General features: G+C 33.7%; 1 protein-coding gene across 3 annotated transcripts in view; it reads left to right on the forward strand.

Annotated features, from left to right (window-relative positions):
* The window catches only part of LOC150096328 (protein AMN1 homolog), a 164,024-nt gene that overhangs the window by 141,908 nt on the left and 2,086 nt on the right, over nt 1-20,030 (forward strand). Inside the window, exon 9 of one of the 3 annotated variants that reach the window (XR_016549950.1) lies at nt 1,597-1,633. The exons of the other annotated variants lie outside the window; for them this stretch is intronic. The gene's annotated coding sequence lies outside the window, so the exon portion shown is untranslated. Of the gene's footprint in view, nt 1-1,596; nt 1,634-20,030 lie in introns of those variants that run through there. 3 annotated transcript variants of the gene reach the window in all.

Consider the following 20,030-nt stretch of genomic DNA (forward strand, 5'->3'; position numbering starts at 1 on the left):
CTGCTCTCCAGCCAAAAGGCTGCAGGTTCAAATCCTGCTGTGGGCATGGATGTTTGTAATTGTGTGTGGAAATACCAGGTATAGTTGTGGTCAGTTTGTGATTGAATGGTGGAGATGGAGTTGTAGAACAGGTGCTCTCCCTCGATGAGACCTTGGACTCCCTGGAGGTGTCAAATAATAAAATAATATTTTTGTTTTCAATATAATATTTTTTGTTCTGCTTAAAACTAAAGTGGAGATCACCTCCATTTCAAATCTCCTATATACTATTGGTGTCCTGAACCAGTATGAATATATCACTATCAACCATAACACAATGAGATATATCTTATTTCTTACATCTTCTCTCTCCATGTGAATCTGTGCACATCTTTGTGTTGGAACATGGTATTAATACTGACTAGTCAATGTTGTGAATTAGAAATGCAGTTGGAAGAACAATGGTCTGTCAGTTGAGAAAGATCTGAGTTTGATTCTCGTCATGGTAAGAGGAATCTTTTTATGGATATTTTCAATTGAAGGTAACTTAGCTGATTCATGTGATAGTAGCAGGGATGTTTTTCTCCTCCAAGAAACTTAGGCTTTTCAAGTGGAAAACTGACCAGAGAACTTGCAACTTACAGACAAAAAAAAACAAAAACTATTGGTGGTTGGTAAAGGTTGAGGGTGATTAGTGTGTTGTGTATAGATGGAAGATTAAGTGGTGGAGATAGTGGTTGTATGGAGTGCTTGGTTGAGTGGATAGCATATCTGCTCTCCAGCCAAAAGGCTGCAGGTTCAAATCCTGCTGTGGGCATGGATGTTTGTAATTGTCTGTGGAAATACCAGGTATAGTTGTGGTCAGTTTGTGATTGAATGGTGGAGATGGAGTTGTAGAACAGGTGCTCTCTCTCGATGAGACCTTGGACTCCCTGGAGGTGTCAAATAATAAAATATCCCATGAGGAGTCCTTGGAGGCGTAAAGTAATAATAACACTTCTTACATTGATGGTGCCATCCTTTGTTCTAATAGCCTGATCTTTTTATTATTCATCCTACTTCTCTAATATTAGAAAACAGTGGAGTCCTGTTTAACCAGCAACACTCCCCTGCTAGTATGACAGTGCATCACCAACAGGGGAATGTTGTACCATCACTTTCTTTTGGTTTAAGCCAATATAGAATACAGCTTGGTTGCCAAGTCTTAAACTTTCAGCCCATCCTTATTCATTTATCATATAGGTTGATACTAATAGGATGCACCACAAGGTGAAAATTGAACATTAAGTCAGAAGCCATTGGTTGATTCTCTACATTTTTAACAGGTTATATGTGGAGGTCCCCTCCCAGATATCCGGCTTTGATCCTTGTGTGAATTTTTTTTTTTTTTACTCGTCTTCTCATTAAATTTTCATAATACATAAGCTATTAAAGAGTTCAAAGTTAAGCCTTCATTCACAGTCTGTTGCATCTCTCAAATACATGTTTATTACTGTTTTAGTCTTCCAGAGAGAGAGAGGCATCAGTCATCTAAAGTAGAAATAATATATAAGAATTTCAGTACATAGTAAGAATCTGTAATTCATAAAATAAATAAATTATCGCAAAAATATGCAGGGAAGCCAGAGTATCTGGAGGAAAACTATAGCCCCAGACTGATGAACTTGATGCTAGATATATATTTCAGCAGAAAAGCACTGGAAACAAACCTTTCTTTCCATCGCAGATGTGGTGTGAACCTAGGCTTCTAGGTAAGTGTGCTAAAATTTTCTTGCCTTTTGAGAACATTTTCAACCTTTGATTCCTTTTTTTAAATCTTTCCAACGATATTCATTTTTAACCTACTCAGAACCAGGTGATCATTTCTTTTTTTTCAAATAGGCTCTGTGGACTCTTGAATTCTAGTCTAGAATGTAAGTGTTAGTAATAAGTTTGTCTAGTGCAGAAATCGACAGATTCTACCATTATTATTAATGGTAAATGTAATTTATTCTCTATTCCACTGTTGAATTTGAGAAAAAACAAAAACCAATTTCTTCTTTGTTCCTGGCAACAAAGAAGAAAAAAATTTAACCTCAATGATTAAAGGTAAAAATAAGTCCCATTCAGTTTTTAGGTGCATTTTATGAGTGAACAAGAGGTGTATGAAGAATAATATATGGAGTAGATTAGATGTTGTGACCTTACAGGAGAATCTGAACAGACTATGTGAATGGAGCTTCCAGTTCAATGTTAGTCTTGAAATTTGGAAGGAGATGAGAGATCTGAGAGTAGTGGTGGTGAAGGATAGAGACATGGAATTTGGAGGGAAGGGGGTTAATACTGCAAAAAAATTGTGAGAACACGAAGAATTATGGCACCAATGAGGAGGACTTTAGCATGTAGAGATGTTATGGTTCCCTTGCATAAGGCCTTGATCAGGCTCCCATGTGCAGATCTGGTCAACTGGTTTTCAAGGGGATAAGGATGTCTTAAAGAGATTCAAAGAAGGTGCACTATGGTGTCAAGTCTCTGGAATGTGCGATATTAACACTGAGATAATACAATTTATAGAGCTTTATTGAATGAGAATATCATTGAGACATATAAGTTGGTAAAGAATTGTTGGTAAATTAATGAAGTCTCATACAGTAGAGGCATACAAGAGTAGAACAAGAGGACAATTCCTGAAAGCTGTATAGAGAGGATGCAAGCATGGGAGTGAGGAGCAGGTTCTTTGCATGGAAGTGCCTGAAAGTGTGGTGGGTGTAAATAGGTTTAAGGCATGGTTCAGTGATCTCTTTGTGTGTAAGTATGGACTCCCATGATGAGTCTGTGAACTTCATGGAGGTCTGATGTTAATAATAAGTATGTGCACATTTTGAAAAATTATTATTAGCCACATTTTGCTCATCCATAAGTTATTCCTGACTGGATGGATTTTATTCTAACAAAAATGTGTCAAGCCATCTGAATTTTTGTTTTGATCATTTACAGGAGTGAAATAAAATATACTTAAAGTTTTTTTTTGGGATATATATATATATAGTGATAGCTATGTGCTGACTCAATGGAATTAACTAAAATTATAAAATTTACTGTTCAGGATACAAACTAGAATATGTCCACACAATTCCGTTTAGATCACTGTTATTGGCAAATTGGAAATAATTCCTCTCTGGAATTTAATGAAATTTGTTAAGTCATTTCCTGTAGTCAATCTTGACAAAAACTGCTCAGGGTTCATATAAGTTGTGGCTGATAAATGAAGTACATTTTTCTTCTGTTCTAATACCAATCACAATGTATCTGCTTGACAAGTAAGGAAAGGCTTCCTCATCAGATCAGAAAAGATACCATACTTTTCTGGTCAGGCTTTATGTATTTATGTAAGAAGCCTCTAAAATTATCAACACCATGTTCTTTGAAAGGGACAAGATAACTCACAGCTTCTTTGCAACCTGCTAGCACAAGATCTTGATTAATTATCTTTTATAAGTATATTAACTGTATAATAAAATATCCTACATATCTGTATTAGTGCAGACCCTGATCATACGTTATGACTTTACTAAGGTGTTTTAGCAGCACTAATGTTTACAAGAACAGTTACTCACATATTCTGTAAACTAGGTTTTGTAACAAAACAAAAGTTGATGTATATTTGAAAAAGGAGGAAGAAGAATGTGCAAAATATTTTAATCGAAATATTGCGTGAATTTATTTATATCAAAATATGCAAGCTTGATTACAGCTTGCATATTTTGATATAAATAAATAAATAAAAAAAAAACATATTTTGATCTTTTACACATTTATAGCTCTTGGCAGTTAAGTACAGTTTTTCTTGCAAAGCAGCAAATATCCCTCAAGTTCTATGCAATTTCATCCACAGTACTAACAAAAATACTAATATAGTCTGCCAAAGAAGCTTTGACTAGAATGGAATCTTATAGGGTTGGTACCAGTCACTGATAAGAGGAACTTTTTCTAGGCCTTCATCTGAATTTTTCAGAATTAGTTAATCTTTAGAAGGCAAGTAATGCTCTTCTCTCCTAGAAGATTTTTCTACTTAAGACTGGCCATAAGAACATACAAATAAAATCTAGTTAGGATTGGAAACTGAATGAGAATGAACTTAACCTTAATAGTGGAGACTGGCTGCCTACTCCCTTTGGGTGAAAGCATTAACGATTTATATTTATGTGTGTGTGTGTGTGTGTATACAGGGTGTTCGGGATAAATTTGACATATTTATAATTAATTATATTTTTCCGTAAGTTACATGTATTAACACACACTTCTCTTCATTTAAAAGTTTGGACCCTTCTTCATTCATATACAAGATGTCAGAAAGGATGGATAGCTGGAACCCACCTGAATCATGGAAGAGAATAACTTGTATCATGATGATTTGTGCCCGCCATCAAAATAAGGATATTACGACTGCTGCCCAATGCTCCCTGAATACAGTAAAAACAATCAGGCATGAACTAGAGACTTGCAATGGTGACTACGAGGATGTAGCAAGAAGAAAGATCCCTAGCAGACGATCTGATTGCGTTCGTACAGCAGAATTCCTCGCAAATCTGCAGGAACAGGTGTTGAAGAACCCTGGCATTGGAATTCGGGCTTTGTTCGTGGAGTTGCTAACTGTAGTCAAGCCCTGGATAACAAGGGTAGCCAATGGTAGGCCGTATGTATGGCAGCAGGATTCGGCCCCTTGCCACACCTCTGGGAAAAGTCAAAAATGGTTGTCTGAAAATTTCTACGACTTCACCAGTCCAAATGTTTGGCCTCCAAACTCCCCAGACCTTAACCCCATGGATTATTTTGTATGGGGCGCAGTTGAAAAAGACACCAATCGCACTTCCAGTAATACAAAAGCCCAGTTAATGGATAAAATTAAAACAGTTTTTGCGGCCCTTCCCAGGGAGACTGTAGCATCAGCTTGTTCGAGGTTCCGAAGCAGAATTGAAGCTGTGATCGATGCTAATGGTGGTTATTTTGAGTAAATCTTGTTGATAGTATTGTAATTAACTCTGCCTGTAATGTTTTTTTGTCAATTCATTAAATTTAATAGATACAAAGAAGATTTTCTTTTTCCTTACGAAACTGTCAAATTTAACCCGAACACCCTGTATATATATATTGTTTTATTTCCTTGCACATGAATACATTTAAATGACATAAGTTTGTCATTAGATGACTTTACTTGGAAAAATAACATATAAAGTGTTTGGAAGAACTGCTGATAGCAATTATTTCTTAGTCAACTACCTTAAATATAGAGAGGAAGATTTATTTCTGTCTGTCCATCCACATATTTTCCTCTGGCTGTAACACACTGATGTTTTTCACCATATAGCAGGCTAGACTTTTCTTCAAAATATAAACATAAACTTTATCCTGGAAAGAGAAGTATTTGTTTGAGCTTGCAAACCAGCCCCAAAAACGAACACATGCAATTAACAGACAATTACACTGGGCCTTGTAGCTTTTGCTTTGGTTGTAATTCCAGACAGTCCAACAAGAGTTATCATTTGTTGAAACATGGTGCAATCTTTTATTGTTATTTGAACAAGAAGCCTCTAAAATTATCAACACCATGTTCTTTGAAAGGTTCTTGTCATCAATTAGAGATAATACAGAAATCCATCAATAATTATATATAACACTTCAAGTACTTCTGAACATGCTGCTGATGTTTTGGCCACACGGATTTGATTATGCAGATGAGAACTACAGAACACCAGAATTATATTCAACTGGTTAAACTTCATAAGTCATCATTATATATATATATATATATATTATAATGGGTCCGCTGAGCATATAGAAGATTGATGCACAGAATATCTTCCAAATTGAACATTTGTTCAAGGAAAGTACCAACCATTAATTAAAGGAAACACTAAAATTTAACTTAAATGCACTGGCTACATCCAGAATCTTATGGGGAAACTGTCATACTCAGTTGTTTTAAAAATTCTTAAATCATGTTTTTATTTTATTTTATATATACTAATAGCCTTTTTATCTTCCATTAAATAGCATATTGCTCACTCCTTAACATACACATGCATGGATCAAGATGTCAGCCAATGTCTGCACATAATGCCATACTGCAAATGTTAAAAAATAACTTTTATGTGGTATATGTTTCAACTTTACTTTTAACAAACATCAGATGATACAAGATCTCCATTTGCATTAGCATTTTTAATGTTTGAAACTCTTGCATCAAATCAGTTGCTCCGAATATATTTATTAAAGAGAAGAGCAAAGCTACTATGTCATACTGCCTGCTTGAATACTGAACTTCATGCAAAAATTAGCACTGATTGTCACCATCTGCATGAAATGGTAGCATGCATCAAACAACTACTGCAAGAGGGGAAACATGTTTTGAAGACAATTAAATAATCATTCTTGTAAAGGTCTGATATAAATAGACTAAGCAAGTGTCATGTAGAATTCTTATAAAAGTCATGATTTAGATGTTTTATTAACAATATCTTTTGGAATATAAACAATATATATTCTATTCATTTTTCACTGTAGATAATTCATCAACAGCAATTTTCATAAAACTATGCATTAATTTAACTATAATATGCAACAGAAAAATATACACTATTGTACTCTCAAAAATTCAAAATCGTACTGTCCTAGACAAGAATAATTTTATTTTGAACATAAGTTTTTTGAAAAAGCAAAATAGAAGTTTCTTTGTTAAAATTAATGGTGTTATAAAAACGTTTCCACCTGGCAAGTTAAAAAAAACTAGGAGCTATTCTGCAGTAGAATTTAAGTTTTGCTTTGAGGAGCAGAACTTAAATTGTGACACGTAAAATGTGTCATGCAACAGGAAATTTTCTATCTTCTTTAAATTTCTCATTATCACTACGTTCTGCACACTGCAAATATGTCAAAAACTTTTTCAAAACATTTTTGGTAGAATGAATATTGGTCCATAAAAGTATAAAAATGTGTAAGGTTGGTATGCATAGCTGAAAAATTGGCACCAAAATGCTTTGGCACAATGCACTTTTAAAAAGACCACAGCAAAAGTGTGTTCCTACTTTTGGAAGACCAGCTTTGCAAGCCATTATAATCCTGCCTACAAGCATTACACAACAAGTTCTTGCTAGCTTCAAATGCATTTCTGATGTTCATAACTGCAAAATTGTTCTCTAAGATAAATTAGATAGGAATCTTGCCACAAGTAATAAGCTTTTCTTCCTAGAATTTAAAAAAAAAATCACTTGTGTACTTAATTTACTTTATCATTTTAGAGATAAAGGGTAGGCATCCATCACGTCTTTACTAAGTTTTGCATTCTTTTTGCATGATGCATAGTTGAAAGTTTTCATTTTAAGATAAAATACATCACAAATTACAGCCACGAACTAGCTTCCTTTTCAATTACTAGTGCAGCATCATTCCTTCCCATCACTCTAAGAACATTTAAGAAATCCGCAAGAGAGCTAGACTGGCGATGTCGAGCTTCCCATAGATCTAAAATATGTTCTGTTGGGCTTGGTTTTGTGGCAAAAAAATTTATGTACCTGAAAAATAGATGGAGGAATTAAGATATATTTTTGGATTTAATATAAAGAGAAATGAAATAATATGTTTCCACAAAGAATCTGATATTTTAAATACAAATATTTATTTTAAAAAATTGAGATACAGCAGTAAAAAAAATATTGTGAATGATAGTATAAAATGTAAATATTTTATTTTGGCTCAAAAGTTCAATGTGACCATCTGTATATAACTTGGGCATACATCCAACCATATACCCTCTTCTTCTCGTGTATTCCAACACTTCTAGATAAACTTGTTTTTTTTAAGTAAATTCCATTCATGAAGGATTGTAAATTTACAGTACATCAGTATTAATACCATGGGCAGGCTAAGGATTAGATCAGAAATTTCTTGTAGAGACCAAATATGGAACTGTTTCGTCTCTTTAGCAGGCATGAGACCATCATCTTCAATAAGAACATGATGGCCTCATACCAATGCAATTCATTAGTGTTTCTCATTGTTTTAACTCTCAAAGAGAAGGTTATAATTAAAAGAAACACGTATTAACCATGAAAATTATTTAATTGTAAATATTTCATCCTAAGTATCTTAGGACATCATCAGTACAGTAGTTTAAAACAATAATAGAATAACATACAATTAAGGCACACAATTACAATAGAATCTCATTAAATGTGCGTAACGTGTTACAGAAGTAAAAAAAAAAAATTATTTGACACAATTTTGTATGACAATTTCCCATACTTTAGGAATAGTAAGAACGTCGTTGCAGTTTAAGTTTGGTTTGTGTAGTAGGGCCTCAGAACTTTCTTTGTATAAACGTTCATTTCATGTTTATATAAAGATCTATGTAAAAGTTTAGACTTTTCCCAGTGGATCATATGGTTTGGATTTTCAATTCTGTGTTGAGAGAGGCCAGATTTCTGCGGTTTAAAAAGACGAATGTGGTCTTGATGTTCCTAGATGCGTTTCTGAACAGACCTACCTGTTTGTCCAAAGTAAGACAATTTGCATGACCATGGAATCTCATAAATGCTAGGCAACAGCAAAGGTGAGAGTTTTTATCCTTAGGAGAAGGTAACAAGTTGTAAATTTGGTTGATAGGTTTGTAGGTAGTGGCAAAATTGTATTTCTTCATAATTTTAGAAAGATGTTCGGAGATGCCTCTGACGTAAGGTATAGGAATCCTATGGACTTCTTCCTGTCTGGTTTGATGTGTGGAGAAGTGACTGATGATTTTTTGAGTTGTTTTAGGATTATATCCATTTAGGATGGCTGTATTTTTGATTACTTTTAATTCCTGGTTTAAAGATTCTTCAGAAGAGCAGAATTTGTGTGCTCTGGAAACTAGTGATTTAATAATGCCAGATTTCTGAGATGGATGATGAGCGGAAGAATTGTGAATGTAGCGACCTGAGAATGTAGGCTTGCGAAAGACAGACGTGGCGATGGAACCATCTTCTTTTCTTTGGATGTGTAAATCCAAAAAGGAGATACCCCGTGGAGATTCTTTTTCTAATGTAAAGTTGATGCGATGATGAAGAAGGTTAATTTTATCTAGAAACAGTTGTAATTCATGTTTGGGATGATCCCAGACTGCAAATACGTCATCGACATATCTTAACCAAATTTTTGGTTTGGGTTCAAAAGTGAATATTTTTTCCTCAAGGTGTTCTAGAAACAAGTTTGCTAGGTTTGGTGATAAAGGAGATCCCATTGCTGTTCCTTCTTCTTGTTTGTAAATTTGACCTTTCCAGGTGAAGTAACCTGATGCAATAACAAATGAACAATTCAACTATATCAGACAGAAATTTTTGAATTAGTAATTCTATTGTTATTTTATGGGGAATGTTTGTGAAGAGGGAGACAATGTCGAAGCTGATTAACAAGTCAGTTTTTGATAGTTGAATGTCTTTAATTTTTGTGTGAAACTCAGTAGAATTTTTGATTGAAGAGACTGAGTGGTCTATGTGAGGGCAGAGAAGGTTAGATAAGAATCTTGATAACTTGTAAGTAGGACTGCTGATACAGTCTACAACGGGTCTAAGTGGAACATTAGTTTTGTGTAGCTTAGGTAAGTCATAAATTCTAGGAGGTCTTGCATGGTATGTCTTAAGTTTTTTGATTGTTTCCTCATCTAAGGAGGAAGTTTCATTAAGTAGCTTATAGAATTTTCCGAGTTGACATTTTGTAGGATCATAATCCAATTTGGCATAACTATTACGATCTTGAAGAAGTAAATTCATTTTTCGGTCATATGAGTTTGTATCAAGAACCACAGTGGTATTTCCTTTATCAAGTCTGGTAATGATTATGTTTTTATTACGTTTTAAGGAAATAATAGCTTTCAATTCTGATGGTGGGATATTTAATTCTGAAGGTTTGGCATTGGAGATCCCAAACCTTCAGAATTAAATATCTTTAGCTACTTCAAATCGAAGTCTAGTGGCTTCAGTACTGGAGAGATGGTTGACGTTTCTTTCTATATTATGTATGAAGTCTAAATATGGGAAACATTTTGGTGAAATCGCAAATTTATGGCCTCTTCTAAAACATTTAATTCAACTTTTGTTAGTGGACGGTTAGATAAATTGACTACCCATTTTTCTGTTGGTAATTTGTTAGTGATCTTTTTTGATCGATTTAATAGATTAAGGTATTTATTATGTAGAGCACTATTGCTTTTATCAAAAGCTTTTTTTCCTGAATTCTTTGAGACAATTATAATTAATTGTAGCAATTCTTGATTTAACATATTTGACAAGTCTGTTTCTAGTTCTGTAATATTTAAATTGTTTGTTGCTAATTCATGCTTAGAAACTCGTAACTGATTGAGTAGTAAGGAATGACTTGCTTTTTGATAGATTTTATGGGCACCTGAAGATTTGATGGCTTCCTTCGGTTTTGCAAAGGTTGGAATGAGACTATCACGTCTGCACTTTTTTAAAAAAGAGATTCTAGCTCGTAGCTTACCCTGTTTTAATCGCAGTATTCCTAGTAAGTTTGTCTTCTGCGCTGTCATTTCCCCGTGAAGGAATAAAACCTGTGGTGCGATCATAATTAAAAGAAACACACATATTAACCACAGTGAAAATTATTTAATTGTAAATATTTACTGATGATATCCTAAGATACTTAGGATGAAATATTTACAAATAAATAATTTTCACTGTGGTTAATATGTGTTTCTTTTAATTATGATCGCACCACAGGTTTCGTTATTTAAAAAAGTTTTATTCCTTAACAATCAAAAAACTTAAGACATACCATGCAAGACCTCCTAGAATTTATGGCTTACCTAAGCTACTCAAAACTAATGTTCCACTTAGAACCGTCGTAGACTGTATCAGCAGTCCAACTTACAAGTTATCAAGATTCTTATCTAACCTTCTCTGCCCTCACATAGGCCACTCAGTCTCTTCAATCAAAAATTCTACTAAGTTTCACACAAAAATTAAAGACATTCAACTATCAAAAACTGACTTGTTAATCAGCTTCGACATTGTCTTCCTCTTCACAAACATTCCCCATAAAGTAACAATAGAATTACTAACTCAAAAATTTCCGTCTGATATAGTTGAATTGTTCAAGTTTGTTATTGCATCAGGTTACTTCACCTGGAAAGGTCAAATTTACAAACAAGAAGGAACAGCAATGGGATCTCCTTTATCACTAAACCTAGCAAACTTGTTTCTAGAACACCTTGAGGAAAAAATATTCACTTTTGAACCCGAACCAAAGGTGAATATTTTTTCACTTTTGGTTTGGGTTGAAAAGTTCAAAAATGGTTAAGATATGTCGACGACGTATTTGCAGTCTGGGATCATCCCGAACATGAATTACAACTGTTTCTAGATAAAATTAACCTTCTTCATCATCGCATCAACTTTACGTTAGAAAAAGAAACTTCACGTGGTATCTCCTTTTTGGATTTACACATCCAAAGAAAAGAAGACGGTTCCATCGCCACGTCTGTCTTTCGCAAGCCTACATTCTCAGGTCACTACATTCACAATTCTTCCGCTCATCATCCATCTCAGAAATCTGGCATTATTAAATCACTAGTTTCCAGAGCACACAAATTCTGCTCTTCTGAAGAATCTTTAAACCAGGAATTAGAAGTAATCAAAAATACAGCCATCCTAAATGGATATAATCATAAAACATCATCAGTCACTTCTCTACTCATCAAACCAGACAGGAAGAAGTCCATAGGATTCCCATACCTTATGTCAAAGGCATCTCCGAACGTCTTTCTAAAATTATGAAGAAATACAATTTTGCCACTACCTACAAACCTATCAACCAAATTTACAACTTGTTACCTTCTCCTAAGGACAAACTGTCACCTTTGCTGTTGCCTGGCATTTATGAGATTCCATGGTCATGCAAATTGTCTTACTTTGGACAGACAGGTAGGTCCGTTCAGAAACGCATCTCGGGACATCAAAACCACATTCGTCTTTTTAAACTGCAGAAATCTGGCCTCTCTCAACATGGAATTGAAAATCCAAACCATAGGATCCATTGGAAACATGAATGTTTATACAAAGAAAGTTCTGAAGCCCTACTACACAGACCAAACTTAAACCGCAACAACGCTCTTACTATTCCTAAAGTATGGGAAATTGTCATACAAAATTGTATTTTTTTTTTTTTTTTTTACTTCTGTAACACGTTACACACGTTTAATGAGATTGAATTGTAATCATGCGCCCTAATTGTATGTTATTCCTATTACTATTTTAAACTACTGTACTGATGATGTCCTAAGATATTTAGGATGAAATATTTACAATTAAATAATTTTCACTGTGGTTAATATGTGTGTTTCTTTTAATTATGATTGCACCACAGGTTTTTTATTTAAAAAGAGAAGGTTGTATACAACTATAAAGGATGCAAGGCTGGGCAATGAACATCCAAAAAGCAGTGTTTTTCTACTCAATACTTAGAACTGATGTTCATTTCTCAGCTGTTTCTTTGAACTAACTATATCAATGCTTCATACATTTATCATCAGGCTAGATGCCTGATTGAAAATGTATCAAGATTCACCTATGCAATGATGCATATCATAAAAACATATTTGCATAATTTAAGTGTGTGTGTGTGCGCTGAACTGTCATCTTGACACCTACTAATTAAAATAGAATGAACTATCTTAAGCAACTATTAACTATTGTTTTTGAAAAATATTAAATATTTGCATGTAAAATATAGGCATTTTTTGTGACACTGTATATAATCAAATACTTTTATGCTAATTTTGATGCCAAAAAAATACTAAATAAAGATAATATTCACAGTACAAAACTAAAATTTTATTTCTACTTGAGAAATATAGGCTATTTACAATCAGACCATGTTTATCAGAAAGGGACCAAGTGACGATTTCTATGAAATTGAGTTATTGGCACTAACTGACATATCAGCATTCTAAAAAATTTCCCTCAATAGAACCAACACCAATTGCCCTGTTTCACAAGGCCGTATTCATGGGTGTGTGAACTGTGCGGTGGCACAGGGCCCCGCAAAGCGCAAAAAATTTAAAAAAGAAAATCAATTTTTTTAAATTATTATATAAATTAATATTGGAATTATTATATTAAATATTATAATTTTACAACCAACTATTGTTGTTATAGTAAGCAAAATAAGATCGTAGCAGTAGTATTTGAAACTACTTAAGATATATAACAATATCGTACAACATAGTGTTAAATAGGAAAAAGTGCATTTTAAAACAGGTGTTTTTAATAATTTTAAGGAGTTTTTTTATTTTAGTTTATGATTTTATGAACAACTAAGTATATACACATACTGTCATGGTAATTTTGTTATGTGACATTACTTTCAAAACATCTTAAAAAAATATATTTTGTAAACTGGTTTCAGGTTATCCAACATCAGAATTTTTCTTCAATAGCAGTTTTCAATCTATATTAGATTTATTTATTTTCTAATATTATCTATTTTAGATATATTTTATTTATCATGTAAGTAATTTTGTTTTAATTTATTAACTTATTTTATAATTAAATCTATCGTATTTAATTCTAGAGTATGAATAGTCGTGAGAGAGATTATTATGGAAGCAAGTGGGCATGAAAAACGAAAGCGAAAACAAGAAGCAGCAGCAGCTGAGGAACGTGAAAGAAATTCACTGTCTAAATTTATGAAGTTGAACTCATATATTTATTCAGATATATCAGTTGATAACGGGAGTTCTGAAATAACTACAAGCAGTTCTTCGGCTTCAACATTAATTAATAATGAGAGTTCTGAAATACTCAAAGGAAGCGGAGAACATGATGCATTTGGTCAAACAATGAGTATTGAAGATCCTAAAACTGAGACACCAGAGGAAGGTGAACTATTTACTATTGATCCAACCTGGTTCACTGTCTCCTCCGACTGAAAATGATTTTCCAAAAAATGACAATAAGAGGTGTTTTTCCACAGCTCACTATGTTAGGACAATTGCAAATGGAGAGAAGCAAAACAGAAGATGGATTGTATATTCAAATCTATTTGAATATACAATCTCTTCCAACTCTATTTTTTGATTTTGTTGCAAATTATTTTCTTCTGATGATGATTTTTTATCTAATAATGGCTTTTCTGACTGGCGACATGTAATTGAAAGATTCAAGTCGCACTAACGAAATCCAGTGCACATGAAATGCATGTATTCATGGGCACAAATGGAATGTAATTTAAAAAATCGCAATACAATTGATCAGGGCAAATCAAAATGTCATAAAATTTGAAGCAGAATGGTTAAGAAATGTTTTAAGACGAATAGTAGCAGCAATTCTTTATTTATCCGAACATAATTTAGCTTTTTGATGTAATTTTGATACTTTGTACACAGCCCATAATGGTAATTTTTTGGAATAGAATTAATTGCAGAATTTGATCCACTTTTAAAAGATCATTTAATGTGATATTTGGAAAAAAAAATTATAGGTAAGAAACAAAATTCATATCTATCTCCCATTGTGCAAAATGAATTAATTGTTGATATAGGAACCAAAATTCAACAAAATATTGTAAACATGATATGACAGGCAAAGTACTATTCAATAATTCTTGATTGTACTCCTGATGTTAGTCATCAGGAGCAAATTTCAGTAATTTTTAGATTTTTACATATATTTGAAACAGATATTGAAATTCGTGAACACTTTTTGAAGTATTTAACAACTAATGACACTACTGGTAAAGGTATATATGAAAATATAAAATCACTTTTGAATAAATTAAATCTTAAATTGTCAGATTGTAGAGGGCAAGGGTATTGATAACGGAGCGAATATGAAAGGAGTATATAAGGGAGTCCGTGCTTACATTTTAAATGAAAACGATAAGGCATTTTATACTCCTTGCACCTGTCATAATTTAAATTTGATTTTAGGGGATGTCCCAAAATCGTCAATTACAGCAATAAATATTTTTAATGTTATACAAAAAATATATACATTATTTGCTGCCTCAACTTCATGTTGGGACATATTAAAGAAATCTGTTAAACAATTAACTCCAAAACCGTTATGTGATACAAAGTGGGAATGTAGAATAGAATCAGTTAGAGCTGTACGTTTTCAAATTCCAGAATTTTTAAATGCACTAAAAGAATTAAAACTGCATCAGATAATACTATCAAAGTGGAAGCGGTTTCAATATATGAACAAATAGATTCATTTGAGTTTATACTAAGCCTTGTAATTTGGTATGAGCTTTTGTCAAAAGTTAATTTAGTAAAGTAATACAAAATGCAAAAATTCCAATAGACGTAGCAACTCAGCATATTAAAGAGTTAGTGCAGTACTTTGAATAGCAGAGAATATCAGGATTTGATAGCTGTTTTGAGATTGCTAAAGAACTGTCAAATCTATTAGAAATAGAAATTAAATTTAAAGAAAGTTGATTACGTCGAAGAAAAGTATTTTTTGATTATGAAACGCCTGATGAATCACACATAGGTGATAACAAAGATAATTTTAGGATAAATTTCTTTTTTGTAATTTATATACTGCTCTACAATCTGTCAAAAAAAGATTTGAATTGTATGAAATTCACTAAAAATCATTTGGAGTTCTTTATGATATGAAATTAATAAGAAAAATGACAGAAAATGAATTAAAATTTTGTTGCAAACAGCTGTATCAAAAATTAAATACGGATATTGATGAATCTGAATTTTATAATGAATTAATTCTTTTTAGAAATACTGTTCCAGAAGATGCACCCATTAATATTTTAAAATTCATAATTGCAAATAATTTGTCAGATATTTATCCAAATATTACTAAGACATTCAAAATATTATTGACCAGTCCAGTTACAGTCGCATCAGCAGAAAGGTCATTTTCCAAATTAAAATTAATAATAACCTATTTGCAATCTTCTATGTGTCAAGAATGTTTGTCGTCCCTGGCAATAATATCTATATATCTATAGAGCATGAAATTGCAAAAAATTTGAATTTTGATAGCGTTATAAATGATTTTATTAATAAGCGCATTAGGTTAAATAAAATTTAATATATTAAGATTTCTTTTAAATCTTATAAGTTGTTATACATATATTTCATTCTTTATAGTAAAAATGGATATTTTTTTCATATTTTTATATTATTAAATAAATCATTGTTCTGGTGTATTTATATGATAATGTGTACTTACATAATAAAATAATATATCATGTACATACAAACACATTTATTTTTTAACTAATTTTTTCCCTTTACTTAAATTGATGCTAAAGAGCATACTTGTTTATTTATGTGCATAAATATTTTTCATATTTGATTTAATTAATTAACAAGATCTTCTTCCATTTAAAATTACTAACTTTCAGGGGCCTGGCTTTTCCATTTCGCACAGGGCCCTGCAAAATGTAGAAACGGCCCTGCTGTTTCATAATGAAAATGTTGAACCAAATGCCTTCATAGGCTATTCCAAATTGCCTATAAATCTAAAAGAAACTAAGCACTATCAAAAAAAAAAGGTTGATGCTCCAAGATGATGTGAATGTGTGTGCAGACAGAAAGGGAAGGGGATGACCTGGATCTGGGCAAAATAATTGGATTTGAAGAAGGTTCTGAGATGAATAAGAAGAAAAAGAAATGGCTCAAGAAAAGTATGGAGAAGTCGCATCTAATAAGTGGTGTCAGTGAAACTTATTATTATTATTACGTGACTCATCGAAGGAGGGCACCTGCTCTACAACTCTCTCTCTTCACCACTCAACTCCATCTACCAACTACACCAATGCCATCTGCTGCCCACCACTAGTATTTTCACAGATTTCACAATCGCAAACATCCACACCCATGGCAGGATTCGAACCCAGCCTTTTGGCTGGACAGCAGATACGCTAACCACTCGGCCTTATAGATCCAGGAATGAGTTATGTTTGAATATTCTTATACAAATGCTAGAGGTATAAGAAAGAAGATAAAGGAAATGATTTCATTGATTGATTTCGTTCACCTAAAAATTGTTGGAATAAGTGAGATATGGATGGATGAGGATGACACACTGTCAGGAATAGAGATGAAAGGGTATGATGAATTTCATGAAGAAAGGATAAAAAGGGATGTGGAGTGCTATTGATAATAGGAAAAGACTTATGTTCATACAAGGTAGCAATGCAAGAGGGAAATAGTGGCAGTAGGGTGTGAGATAGAGGTGAACAGAATGAAATACTTAGTCGGATGTTGTTATAGACTTGGTAATGTGGATGGTAGTGATCATGGTATAATCAAATTAGCCAAGTAAATAAGAAAACGACGATCATTATGAACAATTTTAATTATGGGAATATAGACTGGGATGATGATATAGCAACTGGAAGTAAAAAAAAATTAGTTTCTTGAGTTTTTGAAGGACAATTCAGGCAGTATGTAACAGGGAAGACAAAGATAAAGGTTTTAGATTTGATCATCTCATCAGAGGATGTATTTATAAATGAGGTGTCAAATCACCCTCCAGTTGGTGAGAGAGACCATGAAGTGATTACCTAAGTGGTTGCCAGCAGTGTAAGGAAAGGGTATATGTGGAACTAGAAGGCCAGTGATTATAAGGAACTCAGGAAATAGCTTGCAGGTGTAACATGGAAATGAGGAATTGGGTAGAAAGGAGATCAATGCTGCTTGGCTGATATTCAAGAACTATCTAGTAGAAGCAATGTCTAAATGTATTCCAAGGATCAGAAGATTAAATAAGGAATAAAGAGATTAAGCATGCAATACAGAGGAAAAAGGCATTTAGAAGGCAGCATAAGATGAGTGATAATCAATTTCATGAGAATGATATTTAGCTGATATTCAAGAACTATCTAGCAGAAGCAATGTTTAAATGTATTCTAAGGATCAGAAGATTAAATAAGGAATAAAGAGATTAAGCATGCAATACAGAGGAAAAAGGCATTTAGAAGGCAGCATAAGATGAGTGATAATAATAATCAATTTCATGAGAATTACAAAGAACAGACAAGGAGGGTGACTTGGTTGGTAAGGGTAACAAAAGTGAAGTATTAACAACAGTTAGCTAATGAAGCCAAAAAAAAAAACATCCTAGGGAGTTCTTTCGATATGTAGCTAGCAAAGAAAGAGAAAGAAAGAATGATTATGGCAGGATGACACTGATTGGAGAAAATGGTATAAGAACTGCTGTGGAGGATATAGTTGAGATATTTAATGAGTGATTCATAAAGATCTTTCATTCTTGTGAACATGACATCATGGAGAGTTTGGGAACAGTGGATGATGAAGAGGGGAGAGAGAGAGACTGACTGTAAGTGGACAGAGGTATATGGGGAATTGAGCAAACTTGATGTTAAAAAGGATGTGAAACTTGATAATATATCACCACATATTTTGAAGGAATGTGCCAGGGAGTCGACATCTGCCTTGACATATTTTTTTAATAAGAGTCTTGTATTAGGTCATGTTCCAAAGAGTGGAAGTAGACAAGATTGTACCATGTCACAAGAGAGGTGACAGAACTCGAGCATAAAATTATAGGCCTATCTGTGTATCAATTGTTTGGTTCAAGTGTTGGAGAGACTGGTGAGAACTAGGATCTAGAATTTGGTTGGTTACAATAACGTGATGGCTTCATTGGATAAAGGAGATGGATATACAGTAGTATACTTAGCTTTTGCAAAATCTTTTGATAGATTACGGCATGATAAGTTGAGTCAAACTAGAGTAGATGGGGTTGGATATTAGACTAGTGCATTCGATTGAAGATTGGCTATCTGATAGATATCAACAAGTTGTGTATGATGAAGCAATATCCCAGAAGAGGACAGTCACTGGTGGCGTGCCTCAGGGGTCTGTTTTAGGGCCACTGCTGCTTAACCTGTATATTAATGATACTGGGGAAGATTTGGATGGAGATATTCAGTTGTTTGCAGATGATGCAAAGTTGGGATGAACTATGAGGAGTAGAGCAGAGGTTTTAAAATTTAGAATGTCATAAATTTAGTTTAATCCTTTATCCAAGTGTAAGCAAACAAAGTTTACACTTGAATATCTTCAGGACTGAGGAAACTTGTGGTAAAGGTGGACCAAGCTCTGATCACTACTTGTCTTAGTATCTCCCATAATGCAAAGCACATCTTCTGGCAGACATGTATAATGCTATGCATTAAGGGAAGGGCCACTACCCAGACTGATTTTGACCTTTATTGAGGTCTCGTCAGTGGGAACCAGACCCAGTGGTGGTGATACTAAGGTGGAAGCAATGGAGAAGTCATATTTACCTATACGAGTTGCCAAAAGGTGTCTCACATTATTAAATTACTCTGGGTTTAGAGAAAGATGTTGGAAGTGTTTTTCCACTTAGTTAGACTATCATAAATTTAGTTTAATCCTTTATCCAAGTGTAAGCAAACAAAGTTTGCACCTGAATGCATAGCATTATACATGTCCACAAAAGGAGATGTGGTTTGCATTATGGAAGATACTAAGACAAGTAGTGATGAGAGCTTGGTTCACCTTTACCACGAGTTGCCTCAGTCCTGAAGATACTTCAGACACAAACTTTGTTTGCTTACACTTGGATAAAGGATTAAACTAAATTTATGATAGTATAACCAAGCATAAAAAAACTTCCAACATCTTTCTCTAAATCCAGAGTAATTTAATAATAAGGTGAGACACCTTTTGGCAACTCATACAGGTAAATATGACTTCTCCATTGCTTCCACCTTAGTACCACCACTGCTGGGTCTGGCTGCCACTGACGAGACCTCAATAATGGTCGAAACTGGTTGGAAGCTTGGGTGATGAATGGCAATGCTGTAGCCCATGAAGTTAACTGAGGCACGGCTGTTGCCGTTACCCCTCAGATAACATGAGCAAATGAGTGGCTCTACTCGTTAGTGGGGTGAGCCTGCCACGGTGTAGAGTCAACCGGTTCTGAGAGTTGTCAGTGGCAGGGTGAACCATTGAGGGGGGAGCAATGCTGAGTTTTTGGAGTTTGACCTGTACTTGAACA

The sequence above is a fragment of the Typopeltis vanoorti genome, chromosome 19, assembly GCF_054136105.1.
Source record: "Typopeltis vanoorti isolate ZY-2024b chromosome 19, IOZ_Tvanoo_1.0, whole genome shotgun sequence".
Lineage (NCBI taxonomy): Eukaryota > Metazoa > Arthropoda > Arachnida > Uropygi > Thelyphonidae > Typopeltis > Typopeltis vanoorti.